A 22041-nucleotide genomic window follows, 5' to 3' on the forward strand; every position below is an offset into this window, starting at 1 on the left:
GCTCTTAAAAATAAAAGGCCTCACCCTAGCCTCCGCAATCGAAGCCTGTGTCCTGCATGAAAACGCGACTAGCCGCTACTCCCAATTTCAGGCGGCCGAATCTGCGGGGCAGGGGTCCTACGTGGCCGGATCGGCGAGGCAGGCGTCCTACGAGGCCGAACGGGTCCAGGCGATCGAGTTCCTCCCGGCCCGTGGCCCGGACGAGGGCAGCCATTTTGCGCGCTTTTCGAGGCCTCCCGCGTTTGTGCGCACCAAAAACGACGTTGACACAGAGGGACGTGATGTGCAGGCGCTCGACGCAAGACCGGACTGCACATGCGCGGTGGCGCAACGAACGGCATGACGTCACGACTTGCGGCAACTGCGGAGCCACACATTTAAAGCGGCAATGTCCCGCAAGAAACCGACAATGCCACCGCTGTGGCAAGATGGGCCACTACGCTGCCTGCTGTCACGCAGCTCAACCTGCCAATGTTCCCCAATTCCGAAACCTCGCAGGGACGTACGGACCATTCAGCCTCCTTACTACGAGTCTTGCCCAGACGATATCCAGACCAGTGACAAAGACGACCGGGACGCCTTCCGTGTTGCGGTCATTGATGGGAACCGGATGTCTCCAGCCAGGACCCACCAGCCGTTGCAAGTGAACACTGTCAATCCGGGTGATGAATGGTGTGCCACCCTAACGGTCAACCCGAATTCGTCGCCCACCTACTAGACTGGACTTATGAGCCTGTTTGTACATTGAACTCATAATGCCACTGCGTTAATATGTTTCTGTTCTTCTTTGTCGTTACAGGAGTTTGTTTTTGTCGTTCAACATTTCCCCGTTCTTTGTTTATGGTACAAACTCGTTGTTATGTCGCAACTGACATCGCCCCTTGTATATAGTTTAGCCCCATGTACATGCTGTAGATATTGCACACACACACATTCAGCTGCACTCAGTACACATCTCTATTTATAACCACATAGGCACATGTTCTTGTACAAAAGGGGGGGATGTCATGATATTCAGGTAAACATCATAGCAGATACATACTGATGGACAGATCAACGGACCAATCAACACACACACAACACCACAGCCAATCACAGGCAAGAGCATACACAGTACAAAACAGGGAACATGACACTTCCTGGGCATTCCAGGAGGAGACAGCTCAGGGCACAGAGCTCATAACAAGCCACTCAGACATCCACAATGTGCTGAGTGCCACTACAAGATAGTATTAGGAATAGGTCCACAGATTCTAGGGTTATGATCGAACCTCAGTAACCAGTTTACCACTGTAAATAAATGTTAGCAATAAAACTGAGTTGTACCATTCACAACCGGTTTTGGTTCGTCTGTGTAGCAGAGTACCCAACCCATCAATGGTTTTAGTACTTGTGGGAATGGGTTAAAATACATTGACAAGGGACTTTGCTTGTAACTATTGTATGTAGAAGAAATATGTTATTAGTTTGCAATGAAATGTCAACTTTGAGGGCCAAGGAAACAAGGAATGACCATTTGCCTTTGGTCTGTATGGTTCTAGTTGCAGAGGTGGTTGACATGAGGTGACTTGCACCCTATAGATGGAAGAGGTGAATTCGGACTCATTCCAAATAAGGGAGGAGGAATAATGAGACTGAAGGATAAACGTTGGAAAATCAACATCTTTATTGGCACAGTGCCATGGCTTCTGGAGAATGACTCTTCTGGACCAGTTGAACATCACTTCAAAGACAGAGAAGAGAAAGACATTGCCTGTGCTGGCAATGTTCAAGAACTCCTAGGAACTTGAGGGATAAGGAACTTTTGATTTGTCTTCGTCGCTTTATGTTAAGTATATGTAAAACCTTGCTTAATAAAGTCTGCTTGATGCATAAATATCTGTTACCTTGTTAGGCCAAGCACAACTGAGGACCCTCGTGGTAGAAATTAAGATTTGGACCATATAGTTTTTAAGTAGAAGGGTTTTATCCCCCAAAACCCTAAGTTCTTACACTGCGTCCCCAACCTACCATCCTGCCCTTGGGGATTATAAAATTCCAGCTGAGGGATGGTGAAAATCTGGAACTCTCACCCACCATTGCAGATAAAAAGAGTTGGAATACATATCCGTTGTGATATAACTGCATGGGTGAACAGTCTGGAGGGGCTGAATGGCTGCTCTGTGTCTATTTCCTTTTCATGGGAATGCAAGTGGAATCACCTTTAATTCATTTTAAAAGGTCACTTTTAACATAAATTGTAAAATATAGCAATATGTAATTTCTAGTTTGCACCCATTTTCCTTACATATGTCAGTTTGGAAGAGGCTAAGAAAAGGGCCACAAAAGTCAGGTTATGAGGTGCTGCAGAGATGAGAAGACACGAAGGGCCAGAATTCCACAGCTGAATTGGGTGGTGTGGAGGGAAACAACCAGGATTTACAGACAAAAAAGATCTTACTAGAATATCTTCTTGGTATGCTTCGTTCAATTAAGCAGGTTTGGAAAAATTTGTACCATTCTCAGTTGGGATCCGCAAACTTCATTAAAAAAATGGAAAAGGCACACTATTACGATTGATTGATGGGCTCATTCTGAGGAGCAATTAAATTAAATGAAAATCGCTTATTGTCACAAGTAGGCTTCAAATGAAGTTACTGTGAAAAGCCCCTAGTCGCCATATTCTGGCGCCTGTTCGGGGAGGCTGGTACGGGAATTGAACCGTGCTACTGGCTGTTGTGTTGGGTGCTCTGGATCCGTGGAACACATACAGGTCACCAACACTTGAAATAGTGCAACACTATTTTATTGAATCATTAACTGTTTAACATACTCTCACTGTGCGTTAACACGATACTAGCTTTAACTAAAGATCTTTGCCTTGTCCTAACCAGTCGATGCACTCAGCACATGGTGAATATTTGTGCTGCAGGCTGTGAGCTCTATCCTACTAGCTAGCTGCAACTCGAATGAGCGGGAACTCTGATGCCCCCTGTTTTTATAGTGCTCGAACTGGTGATTGGCTGCGGTGTTGTGTGTGTTCATTGGTCCCACTGTGTGTCCATCATTGTGTGTCTGCACCATGATATACTGGTGTGTATTATGACATCCCCCCTTTTATAAAAGAATGTACATGTATGGCAATAAATAGTGTATGGTCAGAATGTCCCTGACTACGTGTGTGCGAAAGACATATTTACAGGACTATGTACATGAGAACTAAGCTATTTACATGGGAAGGTGCCTGGTGCAGAAAAAAAGTATGCAACAAGAATAACGAGATGAACACTATATACAAACCTTGTAAACGTTCAAACGGAAGAACAGAACAAATCAGAAAGTCTATAAGTCCACAAAGTTCACAAATTAAGTCTCTGAGGTGGGCGACGAATTCTGGTTGACCGCCTCAAGGGTGGGTCGGGAGCCGCCGGCTGAGGAGCGGGCTGGACTGCGTCAGAGTGAGGAGGATGCAGAGTGACCGGGATCTCTGCATAGTCCATGGCAGGGTCAGCAGGAGGGTGAGGCGACAGTGGATGATCACGTAGTGAGCGTGGAACGAGATGAAGGGCGCGTCGATTGCGGCGTAGAATGGAGCCATCCGGTAGACGAACCAGGAACGAGCGGGGGGCCACCTGCTGAAGGACCACAGCAGTTGCAGACCAGCCACCATCTGGAAGATGGATGCGGACGTTGTCATCTGGAGCCAGAGCAAGGAGATCAGCTGCACGGGAGTCATGAGCCGCTTTGCATGAGACAGCTGCATCCGGCGAAGGACTGTAACGTGGTCGAGGTCTTGGACATGAATGGACGGCACCGTCGTCCTCAGGGTGCGACCCTTGAGCAACTGGGCTGGCGGCAGGCCAGTGGACAGTGGGGCGGAGCGATAGGCCAGCAAGGCGAGATAGAAATCGGACCCAGCATCGGCAGTCTTGCAGAGGAGCCGTTTGACTATGTGGACGCCCCTCTCCGCTTTGCCGTTGGATTGGGGGTACAGGGGACTGGATGTCACATGTGCAAAATTGTACCGCCTGGCAATGTTGGACCATTCCTGGCTTGCGAAGCAGGGGCCATTGTCCGACATAACCGTGAGTGGGATGCCGTGTCGAGCAAAGGTGTCCACACAGGCACGGATGACTGCAGACAATGTGATATCGTGCAACTGTATCACCTCTGGGTAATTTGAAAAGTAGTCCACGATCAGGACATAGTCTCTACCCAGCGCGTGGAACAGGTCGATGCCCACCTTGGTCCAAGGTGACGTGACCAACTCATGGGGCTGCAGGGACTCACGCAGTTGGGCCGGCTGGAAGCGCTGACAAGTGGGGCAGTTGAGCACTGTGTTGGCTATGTCGCCATTAATGCCGGGGCAGTACACTGCCTCTCGGGCCCGTCAGCGGCACTTTTCCATGCCAAGAATGGCCCTCGTGTAGCTGTTCCAGGATGAACTGGCGCATGCTATGCGGGATGACGATGCGGTCCAGTTTCAGAAGAACCCCGTCTACTACTGCCAGATCATCTCTGACATTATAGAACTGAGGGCATTTGCCCTTGACCAACCCGTCTGTTAGGTGGCGCATGACACGCTGTAGCAAAGGGTCAGCCGCCGTCTCGCGGCGAATTTGGACGAGGCGTTCATCCATGGCCGGTAGATTGGAGGCCGCGAATGCCACATGGGCGTCAACCTGGCAGACTAATCCCGCTGGGTCACATGGAGTGTTGACTGTCCTGGAGAAAGTGTCAGCAATGATGAGGTCTTTGCCTGGGGTGTATACCAGCTGGAAGTCATATCGCCGGAGCTTGAGAAGAATACGCTGGAGTCGAGGCATCATGTCGTTCAAGTCTTTCTGTATTATATTGATCAGCGGGTGATGGTCGGTCTCGACGGTGAATTGAGGAAGTCCGTACACATAATCATGAAACTTAACCACACCGGTCAGAAGGCCCAGGCACTCCTTTTCTATCTGCGCATAGCGCTGTTCCGTGGGGGTCATGGCGCGTGACGCATATGCAACGGGGGCCCATGATGAGGCCTCATTGCGTTGCAGCAGCACTGCCCCAATGCCGGATTGGCTGGCATCGGTCAAAATTTTGGTCTCTTTTGCTGGATCAAAGAAAGCTAAGACCGGGGCGGTGGTGAGTTTGGTTTTGAGTTCTCTCCATTCGCGCTCGTGGGCAGGGAGCCATTGGAAGTCTGTTGTCTTCCTGACAAGGTTCCTGAGAGCCGTGGTATGAGAGGCGAGGTTAGGGATGAACGTCCCTAAAAAGTTGACCATGCACAGTATTCGGAGGACCGCCTTCTTGTCCTCTGGCGTTTTCATGTCTATGATAGCAGCCACTTTGTCCACATCCGGCCGTACACCCAACTGGGAGATGTGGTCCCCGAGGAACTGGAGTTCCGTCTGACCAAAAGAGCATTTGGCCCTGTTGAGGCGGAGGCCATGCTCACGTATGCGTTTGAATACGCGCTGGAGGCGACTGACATGCTCCTGCGGGGTGGTGGACCAAATGATTAAGTCGTCGACACTGACGCGAACACCTTCAATGCCTTCCATCATTTGTTCCATGGTCCTATGGAACACTTCTGAAGCAGATATGATCCCTAACGGCATCCTGTTGTAACAATATCTGCCAAAGGGGATATTGAATGTACACAGTTTCCTGCTGGATTTGCCAGAATCCTTTTGAGGCGCCGAGTTTGGTGAAGAGCTTGGCGCGAGCCATTTCACATGTGATCTCTTCGCGCTTGGGAATTGGATAATGCTCCCTCATGATATTGCGATTTAGATCCTTGGGATCAATGCAAATTCTCAGTTCGCCGGAAGGCTTTTTTACACATACCATGGAGCTGACCCAGTCGGTTGGTTCCGTGACTCTGGAAATCACTCCTTGGTCCTGGAGGTCCTGCAGCTGCTGCTTGAGGCGGTCCTTAAGGGGTGCTGGGACCCTGCGAGGTGCGTGCACCACAGGCTTGGCATTCTGTTTCAATAAGATCTTGTAGGTATATGGGAGGGTGCCCATGCCTTCGAAGACGTCGTGGTGCTGGTTGATGATGGCGCCGAGTTGCGCCCTGAAGTCAGTGTCCTGAAAGGCAGGTGTGTCATCAGGAGAGAGAGAGTGAACTCTCTGAACTAGGTTCAACAGCTTGCATGCCTGCGCGCCAAGCAGGGAGGCTTTCGAGGAGCCCACGATTTCAAAAGGAAGGATGGCTTTGCGTGACCTGTGTGTCACTCCAATAGGTGGCAGGCTGATGGAAGGATGGCTGGTTTGACACGAAGGCTTTGGAAGTCAGACCACGCAATGAGATTGGCGGAGGCAACAGTGTCCAGGTGGAATCGTATTTGGGACCGGTTGACCATCAGGGTGGCACACCAGTCATCGTCTGGATCGATGCTGTATAACGACAGCGGCTGGTGTCTTTGCTTCGGGGACACCCTGTTTTTTGTCATGACACCGACTCAAAAAGGCGACTTCGGGTCCTCGGTGTCACTGCTGTGTGGGAGGTCCGCATCAGATTCGGTGACCGTGGGTTGAATTGCCCGGACATTCCTGCGAGGCCGGCTGAAACGATATGAAATTGGCAGACTGAGCTGCTCGGCAGAAGGCAGCATAGTGGCCAAGTCTGCCACATCTTAGGCATTGTCGAGATTTGGCAGGGCATTGCCATTTTAAATGGGCGGAGCCACAGTTGCCGCACGTCGTAGCGTCAGCACGTTCGCTGCGCCACCGTGCATGCGCGTGCAGTCGTGCGTGGTGCGCACCTGCGCATTACGTTCTTCGACGTCGCCGTCCCCTCGTTTGGTGCGCACAAGCGCGCGAGTCAGTGAAAAGCGCGCAAAATTTCCGCCCTCATCCAGGCTGAGGCCCTGGAGTTGCTCAATTGCTTGGACCCGTTCCGCCTCGTGGGGACCTTGCTGCTCCGTTTCAACCGCTTGGATGTGGGAATACTGACTCGTGGCATTTTCGTGTAAGACACAGGTCTCAATGGCGGTCACTAGGGTGAGCTGCTTTACTTTGAGGAGCTGCTGTCGTAGGGGGTCCGACTGAACACCGAAAACGATCTGGTCGCGTATCATGGAGTCGGAGGTGGGCCCGTAGCTGCAAGACTGCGCAAGGATGCGGAGGTGCGTGAGAAAGGATTGGAAAGGTTCATCCTTACCCTGCAAATGCTGTTGGAACACTTAGCGTTCAAAACTTTCATTCACCTCTACGCTGCAGTGAGTGTCAAACTTGAGGAGGACCGTCTTGAACTTTGTTTTATCTTCATCATCTGCAAAGGTGAGAGAATTGAAAATGAGGATGGCATGGTCCCCGGCCGTGGATAGGAAGAGAGCGATCTTCCTGGTGTCTGAGGCATCCTCCCGGTCTGTGGCCTCAAGGTAGAGTTGGAAGCGTTGTTTGAATATCTTCCAGTTGGCCCCTAGGTTGCCGGCGATGCGGAGCGGCGTCGGCGGGCAGTCGCTGTCCATTTTGCAGGATGACGGTATGCTGGTGGAAGGCAGATCACTTGCAGGTAGGTCTAAGAACTTCTAATATCCTTCAACTCCTGGTACCATGATGTGTTGGGTGCTCTGGATCCGTGGAACACATACAGGCCACCAATACTTAAAATAGTGCAACACTATTTTATTAAGTCAGAAACTGTTGAACATACTTTCACTGTGGATTAACACGATGTTAGATTAAACTAAAGACCTAGGCCTTGTCCTAGCCAGTCGATGCATTCTGCACATGGTGAAGATCTGTGCTGCAGGCTGTGAGCTCTGTCCTACTAGCAGGCTGCAGCTCGAATGAGCGGGAACTCTGATGCCCCCTGTCTTTATAGTGCGTGTGCTCTAACTGGTGATTGGCTGTGGTGTTGTGTGTGTTGATTGGTCTTGCTGTGTGTCCATCAGTGTGTGTCTGCACCATGATATACTGTTGTATATTATGACACTGTATTTTAAACGTTGTTATTTTTATATATTAAAGAAGATTAACTTTCACCACATTCTTTCAACCTCCTTTTTGTGGTCAATTTACCAGTTAGGTGGGAGAAGATTGGGTGTTCTCCTTGGAGCGATGAAGATTGATAGAAATGTACAAAATTATGACAGTTTTAGACAGAAATAATGATAGGAGGAGGGGTGGGGGGTTGAGAGACCCGCCAGAGTTGCAGGTGGAATGGGGCAGGTGTTAGCTAGATAAAATTTGCCTTAAGAGGGCAGCATGTTAGTACGGCTGCCTCACGGCGCCGAGGTCTCAGTTCAATCCCGGCTCTGGGTCACTGTCCGTGTGGAGTTTGCACATTCTCCCCGTGTTTGTGTGGGTTTCGCCCCCACAACCCAAAGATGTGCAAGGTAGGTTGATTGGCCACGATAAATTGCCCCTTATTCGGAAAAAAAAATGAATTGGATACTCTAAATTTATTTTAAAAATTTAAGAAATTTGCCTTAAGAGGGCAAATGAGGGGTTCCACAAGAGATGGGATTTGTTTATTCTGTATTTTGGAGAACAGTTACTATCAACTGTTAGAGTGGGGGAGGGGGGATTGGGAGGATGGGATCAGGGATGGGGTTTTGTGTTGGCTTTCTTTTGTGTTGTAATGTTTTTCAAATGATAAAATATTAAATATTTGAATAAAAATACTTTAAAATTTTTTTTTAGAACTCTATAACCAAGAAGTCAATTAGGCTCACCACGGTGCTCTACTCTTATAGAACATAGAACATACAGTTCAGAAGAAGGCCATTCGGTCCATTGAGTCTGCACCAACCCACATTAATCCATCTAACCTGCACATCTTTGGACTGTGGGAGAAAACCAGAGCACCTGGAGGAAACCACGCACACATGGGGAGAACATGCACACTCCTCACGGACAGTGACCCAGTGGGGAATCGAACCTGGGACCCTGGTGCTGTGAAGCCACAGTGCTATCCACTTGTGCTACCGTGCTGCCCTTGTGACCTTTTCATCTTTCCTCAGTCCTAATCTAAAACTTCACTCCAAGGTGCTTCACATGAGTATTATGAAGCAAAATGTGACACCAAACCAATGATACAATATTAGGGCAGATGACCAAAAGCTTGATCAAAGAGATAGGTTTTAAGGAGTGCATTAAAAGAGGAAAGAGTTAGAATGGCGGAGAGGTTTAAGGAGGGAATTCCAGTGTTTCAGGCCTAGGCAACTAATGGCATGGCTATTAATTAATGGAGCAATTAAAATCGAAGGTGATCAAAAGACTAGTATTAGATGAGCAGAGATAGCTCAACGGTCTTGAACTGGAAAAGATTACAGATTGGGAGGTGTGAGGCCATAGACATATTCGAAAACAAGGAGAATTTAAAAGCAAGGCATTACTGGAACAAGGACTAATGCAAATTAGCGAGTACTGAGATGATGGGTGAATAATAATAATCTTTTATTGTCACAAGTATGAAGCTACTGTGAAAAGCCCCTAGTTGCCAAATTCCGGCGCCTGTTCGGGTAAGCTGGTACGGGAATTGAACCTGCACTGTTAGTTATCTAGCCCATTGAGCTAAACCAGCCCCTGGACTTGGCATAAGCAAAATCGCAGGCAGGAGAGTCTTGGATGACTCCAAGTTCTTGGAGGATAGAATGTGGGAGATCAGTCAGGAGTATGTTGAAATAGTCAAGTTTAGAGGTAAGAAAAGCATTGATGAGGGTCTCAGCAATCGATTAGGTGAGGCAGGGATAGAGTAATGTTGAGCAATGTTATGGAGGTCAAAATAAGCAGTCTGACTGATGGCACAGGGCGTGTGATCAGAAGCTAGTCTCATGTTCAAGTATGACACCATGGTCGAAAAATGTCAGGTTCAGCTCAGTAGAGGGATGGAGTTAGTAGCAGGACTGAAGACAATGGCATCAGTCTCCCCCATGTTTAGTTGGGTGGAACTTTCTGCTCATTCAACACTGCACATTTGTTAAATGATCATTTAAAACAGTGGAGAAGTTGGGTGAGGTGGGGTGGAACTGAGTGCATGTGAAGACTCATTCTGTGTTTTTGGATGATGTCACCAAAGGACATCATTTGGATGAGAAATGGGGCGGGATGGGGTGGGGGTCTTTCAAGGATAGATCTTTGGTGGACACCAGAATTATTGGTGCAGGAAGAGAAGTCAGTGCGAGTGATACTCTGGCTACGATTAGACAGGTGAGAATAAACTAGTTAAGTAGAGTCCTACACAGTTCGATATCATTGGAGTGGCGTTCAAGGAAGAATGTGTGACCAACAGTCTGAAAAGGTGCAAAAGGTCAGGAAGGTTGAGAAGGGCTGGTATACCTTTGCCACACTCTCAAAGGATGCCACTGGTGATCTTGTTAAAAGCACACCAGACACAAGAGACTATAAAGCCGGCTTGTCCATCGTGCAGCCCTCAAAGCCCCTCTTATGCTGCCCCCAAAGCCAGCTTTCAAAATGTCAGTCACATATTTGAGTTTGACTGGAAGAATCTACAAAGAGCTGCTCCTCCAGTCACAGGCCAGTTTTTTTCCCCACGTTTGCTGCTCATAGGCTCATCAGTGAGCCTATTAGTAACAAATGTGGGAGAGAAACAATTGGTGATTGGAGGAGCAGCAAACACCAGAGGTGATAAGTTCGGGGCCGTTGGGACAGGGAGCTCAGCGCCGAGAGCAAGATCTGGGGAGTGAGGCCCAGGGAGCAGAGGTGCCAGGGAGAGGGAACAGGGCACCCAGAGCCAGGACCACTGGTTTCTCAACGAATGAGTGACTGGGAAGACTGTATGAGAGAAAGTGTGAGGGAGAAGAGAGAGGGAGTGTGAGGGGGAGAGACACAGTGATGGTGAGGGGGTGGAGAAAGTGTGTGAGGGGAAAGAGTGTGAGGAGAGAGAGAGAGTGAGGGGAGAGAGTGTGTGCGAGTGAGGGGGGATAGAGAATGATGGGGAGAGAGAGTATGTAAGGCACAAGAGCGCATGTGTGAAGGGGTAGAGAATGTTTGAGGAGGGAGAGACGGAGACCGAGGAAGGAGAGAGTTTGAGGGGAAGAGTGTGTGAGGGATGAGAGTGAGAGTGTGTGTGTGTGTGTGTGGTGGGCGGAGGCTAGAGAATGTGTCCATATATATGGTTCACCCCCTCCCCCCCCCCCCCCCCTTTATCAGGGTTTTCACTCACCCTCACTCACTATCATGTACTCTCTGTGTTTGAGGGTGACTGAGTGTGCAACAAGCCTGGCAGTGAGCCAGAAAAAAATTGTGTCTACCGTACCACACTCTAATGCTCTTCTTTATTTATTAGCCATGGTATTTTTGCTCAGCAAGTGGTTTATTTTCATAACTCAGTTTTTAAAAAAATCATATTTAATGAGCCAAACTTTATCTTTCTGATTGGCTAATTGGTCCCTTGAGTGAGAAAAATGTTGAACTGTGCCCCCCCACCGCCCATGCAAAAAGGCTGGACAAGCTAACTATAAAGAATTAGGATTATCACATGTGAAAATGCAAAAGATCTGCTCTACTTAGTGACTTTGTGGCACCATTGCAATGTAATAGCTCTTTAGGAGTAAGAATTTGAAAGAGGATTGGTTTTGTGGGCTGGTTTAGCACAGGGCTAAATAGCTGGCTTTGAAAGCAGACGGTTCAATTCCCATTTCAGCCTCCCCGAACAGGCGCCGGAATGTGGTGACGAGGGGCTTTTCACAGTAACTTCATTTGAAGCCGACTTGTGACAATAAGTGATTTTCTTATTATTATTATTCTTCTTTCTTTTGCTAAGGTTCCCGTTTTGTTCTCCCATAATTATGTCAAATTTTTGAAATGCGTTTCTTCCTCTTCCTTGCTGTATGTAAACCAAATTCAAATCAAGGGATAGTATTACGGCCCTAAATCATGAGATTTCGGTCCCTGTTATACTTAACTGAACTGACACCAAATGAATTAGGCGCATGGGGTTTGTCCCTTGACAACAGCTCCTCCACAAACCACTTTCCGGAAGCACTGACCACCCGATGCAAATCTCCCCCGCTACAGCAAGTCAGCATCACCACTCTGTTGTACACTTGCCTTCACTCGAATACAGAGGGTGTCTTGCTGAGGTCCACGTGCTGGAAGCACTGACTGTCCAATGCAAATCAGAGCGGCTGCAGAATATTGTCAAGGGGTAGGGTGAGCAGCCAAAAGTTGTGAACACTGGCACAAATGACATAAGTAGAAATAGGGATGAGGTCTTGAGGAGTGATTATAGAGAGCTGGGAAAAAGGTTAAGAAGCAGGACCTCGAGGGTGGTAATCCCTTGATTACTTCCAGGGTAGCACAGTGGTTAGCACTGTTGCTTCACAGTGCCAGGGTCCCAGGTTCGATTCCCGGCTTGAGTCACTGTCTCTGCAGAATCTGCACATTCTCCCCATGTCTGTGTGGGTTTCCTCTGGGTGCTCCGGTTTCCTCCCACAGACGTGCTGTTAAGTGAATTGGATATTCTGAATTGTCCCTCAGTGTACCTGAACAGGCGCCAGAGTGTGGCAACTAGATGATTTTCATAGTAACTTCATTGCAGTGTTAATGGAAGCCTACTTGTGACAATCTCCCGTACCAGCCTCCCCGAACAGGCGCCGGAATGTGGCGACTAGGGGCTTTTCATAGTGACTTCATTTGAAGCCTAGTGACAATAAGCGATTTTCAATAATAAAGATGATTATTGCTGAGGGTAAGAACAGGAGAATATGGCAGAATAATGCGTGGCTAAAGAATTGGTGCAGGGGGTATGGATTCAGATTCTTAGATCATTGGGATCTTTCCTGGGGCAGAGGTGACCTCTTCAAGATGGATGGGTTGCATCTGAACTGGAGGGGGAATCAATATCCTGGGAACCAATATTGTAGCTACTGCTACACGGGAGGGTTTAAACTAGATTGGCAGAGGGGCTGAAAGGGGTTGGAGTACCCAGCAATGGCAAGCTGAATAGACATGATAAGCAGGAGCATGGCAGGGTGCGGGGAAAACCGATTGGTTTAAATTGCATCTATTTCAATGCAAGAGGGCTGAAAGGTAAGGCTGATGAACTCAGGGCATGGATAGTTACGTGGGACTGGGAAATTATAGCCATAACTGAAACATAGCTAAGGGAGGGATAGGACTGGCAGCTTAATGTTCAAAGCACAGAGAGGAGGTGTTGCATTTTTGATTAAGGGGAGCATCGCGGCAGTAGTCAGAGATGAAATAACCGAGGGATCATACAGTGAGGCTTTGTGGGTGGAATTAAGAAATAAGGAGGGGATGGTGACCTTATTGGGGTTGTACTACAGGCCCCAAACAGTCAATGGGAGTTGGAAGAACAAATATGCAGGGAGATTGGGGAGACTTGCAGGAGTAACAGGGTTGTCATAGTAGGGGATTTAAATTTCCCTCACATAGACTAGGGGCGGGATTCTCCCATTCAGCGGCAGAGTGCCCACGCCATCGGAAACGCCGCCGCGTTTCACGGTGGCGTGAACGGGTTGCTGGGAGTACTGATTCTGGCCCCTCCAGGGGGCCAGCATGGGGCTGGAGCGGTTCACGCCGCTCCAGCCTCCCACCCCGGTGCGTAATGTGCGCCGCGGGATCAGCACAAGCGCAGTGGCGCTGGCGCCAACCCCTGCATGCGCGGTGGCCTCCCTCAACGCACCAGCCCCGACGCAACATGGCGCAGAAGTTCAGAGGCCGGCGCGGAAGAAAATAAGCCCGGGGAGCGAGAGGCCGGCCCGCCGATCGATAGGCCCCGATCGGACACCAGGCCCCATCAGAGCCCCCCCGGGGCTAGAGCCCTCCTCCCCCCCCCGACCCTGCGCGCAGAGTTCCCGCCGGCTGTGACCAGGTGTGGACGGCGCCGGCAGGACTCTGTCTTTTTAAAGTGGCCGGGTACAGCGGCTGGCGCCAATGGCGACGATTCTCCACTCCGCAGAGAATCACGTGCCGCCGCTGGGGCGGCGTGGCCCGGTTGCGGGGATTCTCCGGCCTGGCCCCGGGCTGGGAGAATACCGCCCAGGGACTGCCATAGTGTTAAAGGCTTAGATGGGGTGGAATTTGTTAAGTGTGTTCAGGAAAGTTTCCTCAGGCAGTATGTGGAGGGTCCTACTCAGGACAAGGCAAAACTTGACCTCCTCTTGGGAAATAGAGCAGGGCAAGTGACTGAAGTAATATTGGGGGACGACTTTGGGATCAATGACCATAATTCTATTAATTTTTAAATAGTTTTGGAAAGGGACAAAAGTGGTCCACAGGTGCAAGTTCTAAATTGGGGCAAGGCAAATTTTGATGGAATTAGACAGGAGCTTGCAAGGGTTGACTGGAGTAGCTTGTTTGAGGGCAAAGGGGCCTCCGGCAAGTGGGAGGCCTTTAAAAGTGAAATAGCTAGAGTACAGGGTCTATATGTTCCTGTTAAGATGAAGGGCAAGGTTTGCAGAAATAGGAAACCCGGAAAATATATTGAGGTTTTGGCCAGGGAAAAGAAGACATGGCTCAGGTACAAGCAGCTGGAATCAAGAGGTGTACAAGGGGATACAGGAGTATACTCAGGAAGGAAATTAGGAGGGCAAAAGGGGGGCATGAAGTAGGTTTGGCCGAGAGGATTAAGATGAATCCAAAGGGATTCTTTGAGTATATTAAAGGAAAAATAATAACTAGAGAGCGAATAGGGCCCCTCAAGGACCAAGGTGGACACATATGCGTGGGACCGCAGGAGATGGGCGAGGTTCAATGAATATTTCTCTTCTGTATTTACCGTGGAGAAAGATATGAAGACTTGGGAACGTGGAAGGTTAGTGGCAGTATATTGGGGACAGTTCGCATTACAGTAGAGGTGATGGATATTAAAATGTATTAAGGTAGATAAACCCCTGGCCCTGATCACATATATCCAAGAACACTGCATGAGGCTAGAGAGGAAATTGTGGGTGCCCTGGCTGAGATATTTGCATCATCGTTAGCCACGGAGGAGGTACCAGAAGACTGGAGGGTAGCAAATGTTGTGCCCTTACTTAAGAAGGCTGCAAAGAAACACCTGTGAATTATAGACCAGTAAACCTGGGTACATTACTAGAGAGGATTCGTTTTCTAAAATAAATTTAGAATACCCAATTATTTTTTTCCAATTAAGGGGCAATTTAGTGTGACCAATCCACCTACCTGCACATCTTTAGGTTGTAGAGGTGAAACCCACGCAGACACGGGGAAATGTGCAAATGTCTAGAGATGATTCTGAGTGATAAAGTATACAGGTATTTGGAAAGACACGGTTTGATTCGGAGTAGTCAGCGCGGCTTTGTGCATGGGAGATCATGCCTTACCAGTTTGTTAGAGTTAGACCATAAGACGTAGGAACAGAATTAGGCCATTCGGCCCATCGAGTCTGCTCCGCCATTCAACCATGGCTGATATTTTTCTCATCCCCATTCTACTGCCTTCTTCCCATAATCCCTGATCCCCTTATTAATCAAGAACCTATCTTTCTCTGTCTTAAAAACACTCAGTGATTTGGCCTCCACAGCCTTCCGCGGCAGAGTTCCACAAATTTGCCACCCTCTAGAACATAGAACATAGAACAATACAGCGCAGTACAGGCCCTTCGGCCCACGATGTTGCACCGAAACAAAAGCCATCTAACCTACACTATACCATTATCATCCATATGTTTATCCAATAAACTTTTAAATGCCCTCAATGTTGGCGAGTTAAACATAGAAACATACAGTGCAGAAGGAGGCCATTTGGCCCATCGAGTCCGCACCGACCACTTAACCTTCACTTCCACCCTACCCCTGTAACCCAATAACCCTTCCTACCCTTTTTGGTCACTAAGGGCAATTTATCATTGGCCAATCCACCTAACCTGCACGCCTTTGGACTCTGGGAGGAAACCGGAGCACCCGGAGGAAACCCACGCAGACACGGGGAGAACATGCAAACTCCGCACAGTGATCCAGCAGGGAATCGAACCTGGGACCCTGGCGCTGTGAAGCCACAGTGCTATCCACTTGTGCTACCACTTGTGGTTGAAGAAATTCCTCACCTGTTTTAAGGGAACGCCCCTTTAGTCTGAGATTGTGTCCTCTGGTTCTAGTTTTTCCTACAAGTGGAAATATCCTCTCTAAGTCCACTCTATCCAGGCCTCGCAGTATCCTGTAAGTTTCAATAAGATCCCCCCTCATCCTTCTAAACTCCAACGAGTACAAACCCAGTCCTCAACCGTTCTTCATAGGACAAGCTCTTCATTCCAAGGATCATATTGGTGAACCTCCTCTAGACCCTTTACAAGGCCAGCACATCCTTCCTTAGATACAGGGCCCAAAACTGGACAAATCTGAGGTTATGCACTTTGGAAGGAGGAATGGTGGCATAGACTATTTTCTAAATGGGGAAATGCTTAGGAAATCAGAAGCACAAAGGGACTTGGGAGTCATTGTTCAAGATTCTCTTAAGTGAACTGCAGGCCTATGACTATTGGTGTGCCACATGGGTCAGTGCTTCACACATTGCTGTTTGTTATCTATATCAACGATTTGGATGAGAATTTACAAGGCATGATCGGTAAGTTTGCAGATGACACTAAAATAGGTGGTGTTGTAGACAGTGAGGAAGGTTCTCAAAAATTGCAGCAGGATCTTGATCAGCTGGGGAAGTGGGCCCAGAAATGGCAAATCGAGTTCAATACAGGTAAGTGTGAGGTGTTGCATTTTGGAAAATCAAATCAAGGTAACACTTTCATGGTGAATGGTAGGACTTTAGGGAGTATCGTGGAACAGAGGGACCTTCGAGTTTAGGGGCAAGGTTCTCAAAAGGTGGAGGAGTACTGTGTTCAGTTTTGGGCGCCTTGCTGTAGAAAACGTGTTATTAAACTGGAGAGTGCAGAAGAGATTTACAAGGATGTTGCCAGAACTCAAGGGACTGAGTTAAAGGGAGAGATTGGACAGGCTAAGACTTTTTTGGAGCATGGGAGACTGAGGTGTGATCTTATAGAGGTGTGTAAGGTCATAAGAGACATGGATAGGGTGAATGCACTCAGTCTTTTTCCCAGGGTTGAGGAATCGAGAACTAAAGAGCATAGGTTTAAGAGGGGAAAGAATTAATAGGAACCTGAGGAGCAACTTTTTTTACACAGAAGGTGGTACATATGTGGAATGAGCTGCCAGAGGAAGTGGTTGAGGCAGGGACATTGACATTCAAAAGACATTTGGATCGACACATGAAAAGGAAAGGTTTAGAGGGATATGGGCCAAATGCAGGAAAATGGGGTTAGCTTAGATGGGCTTTTTGGTTGGCATGGACCAGTTTGGGCCGAAGGGCCTGTCTTTGTGCTGTACGTTCTATGATTCTATGAAATCAGCAATATTTATTCATAGGGGTGGCAAGGTGGCAGTGGTTAGCATTGCTGCCTACAACGCTGAGGACCCGTGGTCAATCCTGGCCCCGGGTCACTGTCTGTGTGGAGTGTCAGATATTTGTGTTATTTGAATTCCTGTTTGCTCTTTTTGGTTGTGGTTGTGTTTGATTTGTATATAGATACAAATGCCTTAATACATTTTTTTTAGAAGAAACTCAGTCCTAAATCTGCTCCCCCTTATTTTGAGGCTATGGCCCCTAATTCTAGTTTCACCCGTCAATGGAAACAACCTCCCTGCTTCAATCTTATCTATTCTGTTCATAATTTGATGTGTTTCAATAAGATCCCCCATATTCTTCTGAATTCCAATGAGTATAGTCCCAGTCTACTCAGTCTCTCCACATCAGTGCAGTACAGTAGCATAGTGATTAGCACAGTTGCTTCACGGCACCAGGGTCCCAAGTTTGATTCCCGGCTTGGGTCACTGTCTGTGTGGAGTCTGTCCCCATATGTGCGTGGGTTTCCTCCCACGGTCCAAAGATGTGCTGTTAGGTGGATTGGCCATGATAAATTGCACTTAGTGTCCAAAAAAGATTAGGTCGGGTTACTGGGTTATGGTGATAGGGGGAGGTGTGGGCGTGGGTAGGGTGTTCTTTCCAAGAGCAGGTGCAGACTCGATGGGCCGAATGGCCTCTTTCTGCACTGTAAATTCTATGATTCTATAAGGCAATCCTCTCTACTCCGGTATCAACTTATTGCATCTTCTCTGCACCCCCTTCAGTGCCAGTACATCCTTTCTCAAGTAGGGAGACCAAAACTGTACACAGTACTCCAGGTATGGCTCACCAGCACTCTATACAGCTGCAACATAACCTCCCTGTTTTTAAACTCCATCCCTCTAGCAATGAAGGACAAAATTCCATTTGCCTTAATTATCTGCTGCAACTGCAAGCCAACTTTTTGCCACTCATGCACAAGGACACCCTGGTCCCTCTGCACAGCAGCATGCTGCAATTTTTTACCATTTAAATAATAGTCCATTTTGCTGTTATTCCTTCTTGTCACCATCAGAAGTCTCAATCTTTAATTAGAGGTTAGATTTTTTAAATCTGCAACAGCACCAACAATCACCTGTCTTTCATAAGCCTCAGGAGCTATTAATTTTCCTGAAATAAGTGTCGGTGCATTATCTGAATATTAGCATGTTACCAATGTCTCCCAGGTAGAAATCAAATAACTAATGTTATAGGTATGCAGGCATCTTGTCAAAGTAGGTAATTTTTTTTTAGCTCCACAGTAGTAACATTTAAGGGGGATGGACACATTTACTGTAAATTAGAGATGTAGAAAATCTTTGAAACATGGAGTAGCACAAAATCACTTTTACTCGAAGAAAGAATGATTACCAATGCAGTGATTCCCATGGTGGTCGGGTGAAAAGTGAGAGGAGAGCATCAGTTCTTACCTTTTGGATCAGTAAAAAAAAAGGATGGTTCTTTTTTTCCAGTGCTGAGATCACCCTCAGTGCCACTCCCATCATGGTCCTAAAGATACTTTTTGGAGTATTTTGATCAGGAGTATTTCTCTTATTACTTACATCTCTTCTACAGGGCCTTTTAAAGTTTGATGTTTTTGCTGCTTGCTTCTTTGAGTCCCTTGGGTTGTTTATAAAGTTGAAGCTGTTTGTTATAAAATTACACAAGATCTTTCAGATAACTACTGCCTGCTTCTCCTGTTCTTGCCAGTTGAAGACGGCTTTTAAAGCCTCATGGAATAAATTTCCACCCCCGAGTATTCTAATCCTATTTTGCATTCTTCATTAGCACTGCTTCCTTCTACACAGTAAATTCTATGATTCTCATCATCAGCATGTAAATAAGCTGACCATACAATTTACCAACAGCTTTGACAACAACCTGAATTTATATTGCATCTTCCAATCAGAAAAATGTCCCAAAATGCTTCTCAACAGATGTAATCTGGAATTCATCCAAAGAAAGATGTTTCACCTCAGCAGCACAGGAATGTTTTGTACGTCCACATGGATTTTAAGAAACCATGATATTAACCAATGCAAATCACAAGATTTTCATTTTGGAACTTTAGTACATGCTTAATGAATTGACACATGATGATTAATGGTGTTCATCATTTCAGAATGCTTCTACTATGGGACAAGTATTACCTAAAGGTAAAATAAATAGTTCAAAATCAGCATGTTCTAAGATTATTGTAGCAGTTGTGGAGGGCTTTTGGGTGTGTGCTATTATAAACGTATTATATTTCACCTTTTGAAGTTCAATGAATGTTTGGTATGCTACTGCTTTAGAAGTTTAAGTTACTGTTATTTAACTCGCCTGAAATAATTACACTTTCATATCAAATCATTGCAAAAATATAGACAGCTGATCAGTACTGTAAAGACCCTTAGGATCGATCTACAAACCTAAATGATTTGAATAGACCGCTCATAAGCTGTTGTTGTGAAACCATGCTTCATATCAAAAGATGATTTCTGAATTTACTGGCTGGCTGCCAATACATGGATTAGCCAATTGAGACCTTGGGACGCATATTTCTGTGGGCTTGCTTTGAAATGGACACTGTTCACAGAGGATGTTTTCAACAGATAGGTTTTACACTAGCCTGAAATTGGATCATTAATTAAAAAGACAAATGTCTGGTCATTTCTTTCATAGGTACGTCTTGGAGCAGGTGGAGAGACAAATAGCGAAGTGGTCGAGAGTGGGGTGTGTGTAGATTGAGGTGAGTTCAATCAGGAAAACTGGAGTCATGGAAACAACCCCACTCCTCATGGGTCCAAGAATTAGGCAGCTCAGTAGCACAGTGGTTAGCACTGTTACTTCACAGCACCAGGGTCCCAGGTTCGATTCCCGGCTTGGGTCACATTCTGTGCGGAGTCTGCACGTTCTCCCTGTGTGGGTTTCCTCCCACATGTCCTGAAAGACATGCTTGTTAGGTGAATTGGATATTCTGAATTCTCCTTCCTTGACCCGAACAGGCGCCAGAATGTGGCGCCTAGGGGATTTTCACAGTAACTTCATTGCAGTGTTAATGTAAGCCTACTTGTGACAATAAAGATAATTATTAATTGATCTTCGATCCAATTTGAGTGCTTTTTTTCATATATAAAAATCATATTAGATATGTACAACTGCAATTTTACAACACCACCTTTGCCAAAATATATAAATATTGTAGATGAGCAGAATCAGTAGAAAATTCCTAAATATATAATAAATTTACCTGCAGGTTTCTGATCAGAATGGAACTGGACAACATGAAATTAGTACATTAGCCTCTCCAAAGTATCAGCTTTTTCCACTTGAGGGATTCCAAAACTCAGGAATAGGAAAGTGCATTCAAACCTCAACAGGACAGGAACAAGTGATTGTGTCAAAGGAGAAGCAGGAAACTTTAGTCTGGTGGGCCAATGTTGCCATCCTCAATTAATGAGGCTGTGCTTCATGGTCGATAAAGGTATTTCAATTCCTTCCACTAACACAGCCAAGGTATGAGTAACAATGTAGAGGAGTGGGAATGAGCTTCCATGAGCTCGGAGGCTTTTCATATTCCTGGTTTTTCGTATGTTCTTATGCCATTTGTAACATGTTACAAAATAATATACAACCAACTGTTTTATTGATCTTAAAATAGGATTCTTTTTTTATCTATACATACAGGCATGTATGTCTGATTATATAACAATTGCAAAACTTACATATTAAATACATGTTTCATTTTACATTGCAGGCTTAAAAATTCATATTGAAAGATGAGCCAGTCAGAGGAATGTCCATATTTAGATAATATTATTTAAGTTCCCAGCCCTAATTATATGGGCGGCAGGATAGCACAGTTGCTTCATAGCGCCAGGAACCAGGGTTCGATTCCCAGCTTGAGTCACTGTCTGTGCGGAGTCTGCACGTTCTCCTCGAGTCTGCCTTCACTCCCCCAACCGAGCCCATCTCCTTCCCCATTATTCGCTGGTATATGTCTGACGTACTGGCCACCTCCGGCCCAGAGTAGGATAAAATTTGCTCGAGCAGGGTAGATGGCTGCTTCACCAGGAAGGCTGGAAAGTGCTTTTTGAAACAGCTTTGCACCTGGAGATACCTGAACCCATCATCTGTAAACCCATATTTCTCCTTCAGCTCTCCACAAGCCTGTGTTTTTAAAATTAAGCACTCAACACCAAAATAAATTACAGAATCCTGTAAAGACAGATACTCTCAATACATGGGCACAAACTGAAAGTTCTAAATAACTTACATTATATTAGCCACACAATGCCACTTGAGACCACAGACATTTGGAAAATATAAACTGATGACCTTCAATGCAAGAAGTCAATCTGAATTGGACATCAGACACACCGGTTAAGTACAAGGCAGCATCAGGGCATCTGTGCAATGGAAATCTTAGTTTCCTGCATATAAACCACCATCTCTGGAATTGAATATTTGCACAGTTTTATCACCAGCATAGGACTGTTTTTCTGTTGCTACAGATATTGACTAAAATGACCTCTACAAAAGCCATGAAGGGTTGGGGGGTGCTGGAAATTGGAGGCTGTAAAATTGTATGGCAAAGGGAGGAAGGTTGGATGTTAGGAGAAGGGGATGGAAGGGAGATGGTAAGAATGGCCTTCCTTCCCCCCCCCCACCACTATTTTTCACATTTCCTGGTCTTGGTTGCCACCAAGAAATTTCTGAACCATCTGTTGCTGTATGAAA

The 22041-nt window shown here is 46.7% G+C and overlaps 1 long non-coding RNA gene across 1 annotated transcript in view; it reads left to right on the plus strand.

The window, feature by feature from the left end:
• LOC140389835 (uncharacterized) overlaps positions 1 to 20356 on the plus strand; it is a 33206-nt gene extending 12850 nt beyond the window's left edge. Inside the window, exon 3 of the long non-coding RNA XR_011934490.1 lies at positions 19984 to 20356. This is a non-coding gene — a long non-coding RNA (uncharacterized lncRNA). The remainder of the gene's footprint in view (positions 1 to 19983) is intronic.
• The last annotated feature ends 1685 nt before the right edge of the window (positions 20357 to 22041 follow it).

The sequence above is a fragment of the Scyliorhinus torazame genome, chromosome 14 (genome assembly GCF_047496885.1).
Source record: "Scyliorhinus torazame isolate Kashiwa2021f chromosome 14, sScyTor2.1, whole genome shotgun sequence".
Lineage (NCBI taxonomy): Eukaryota > Metazoa > Chordata > Chondrichthyes > Carcharhiniformes > Scyliorhinidae > Scyliorhinus > Scyliorhinus torazame.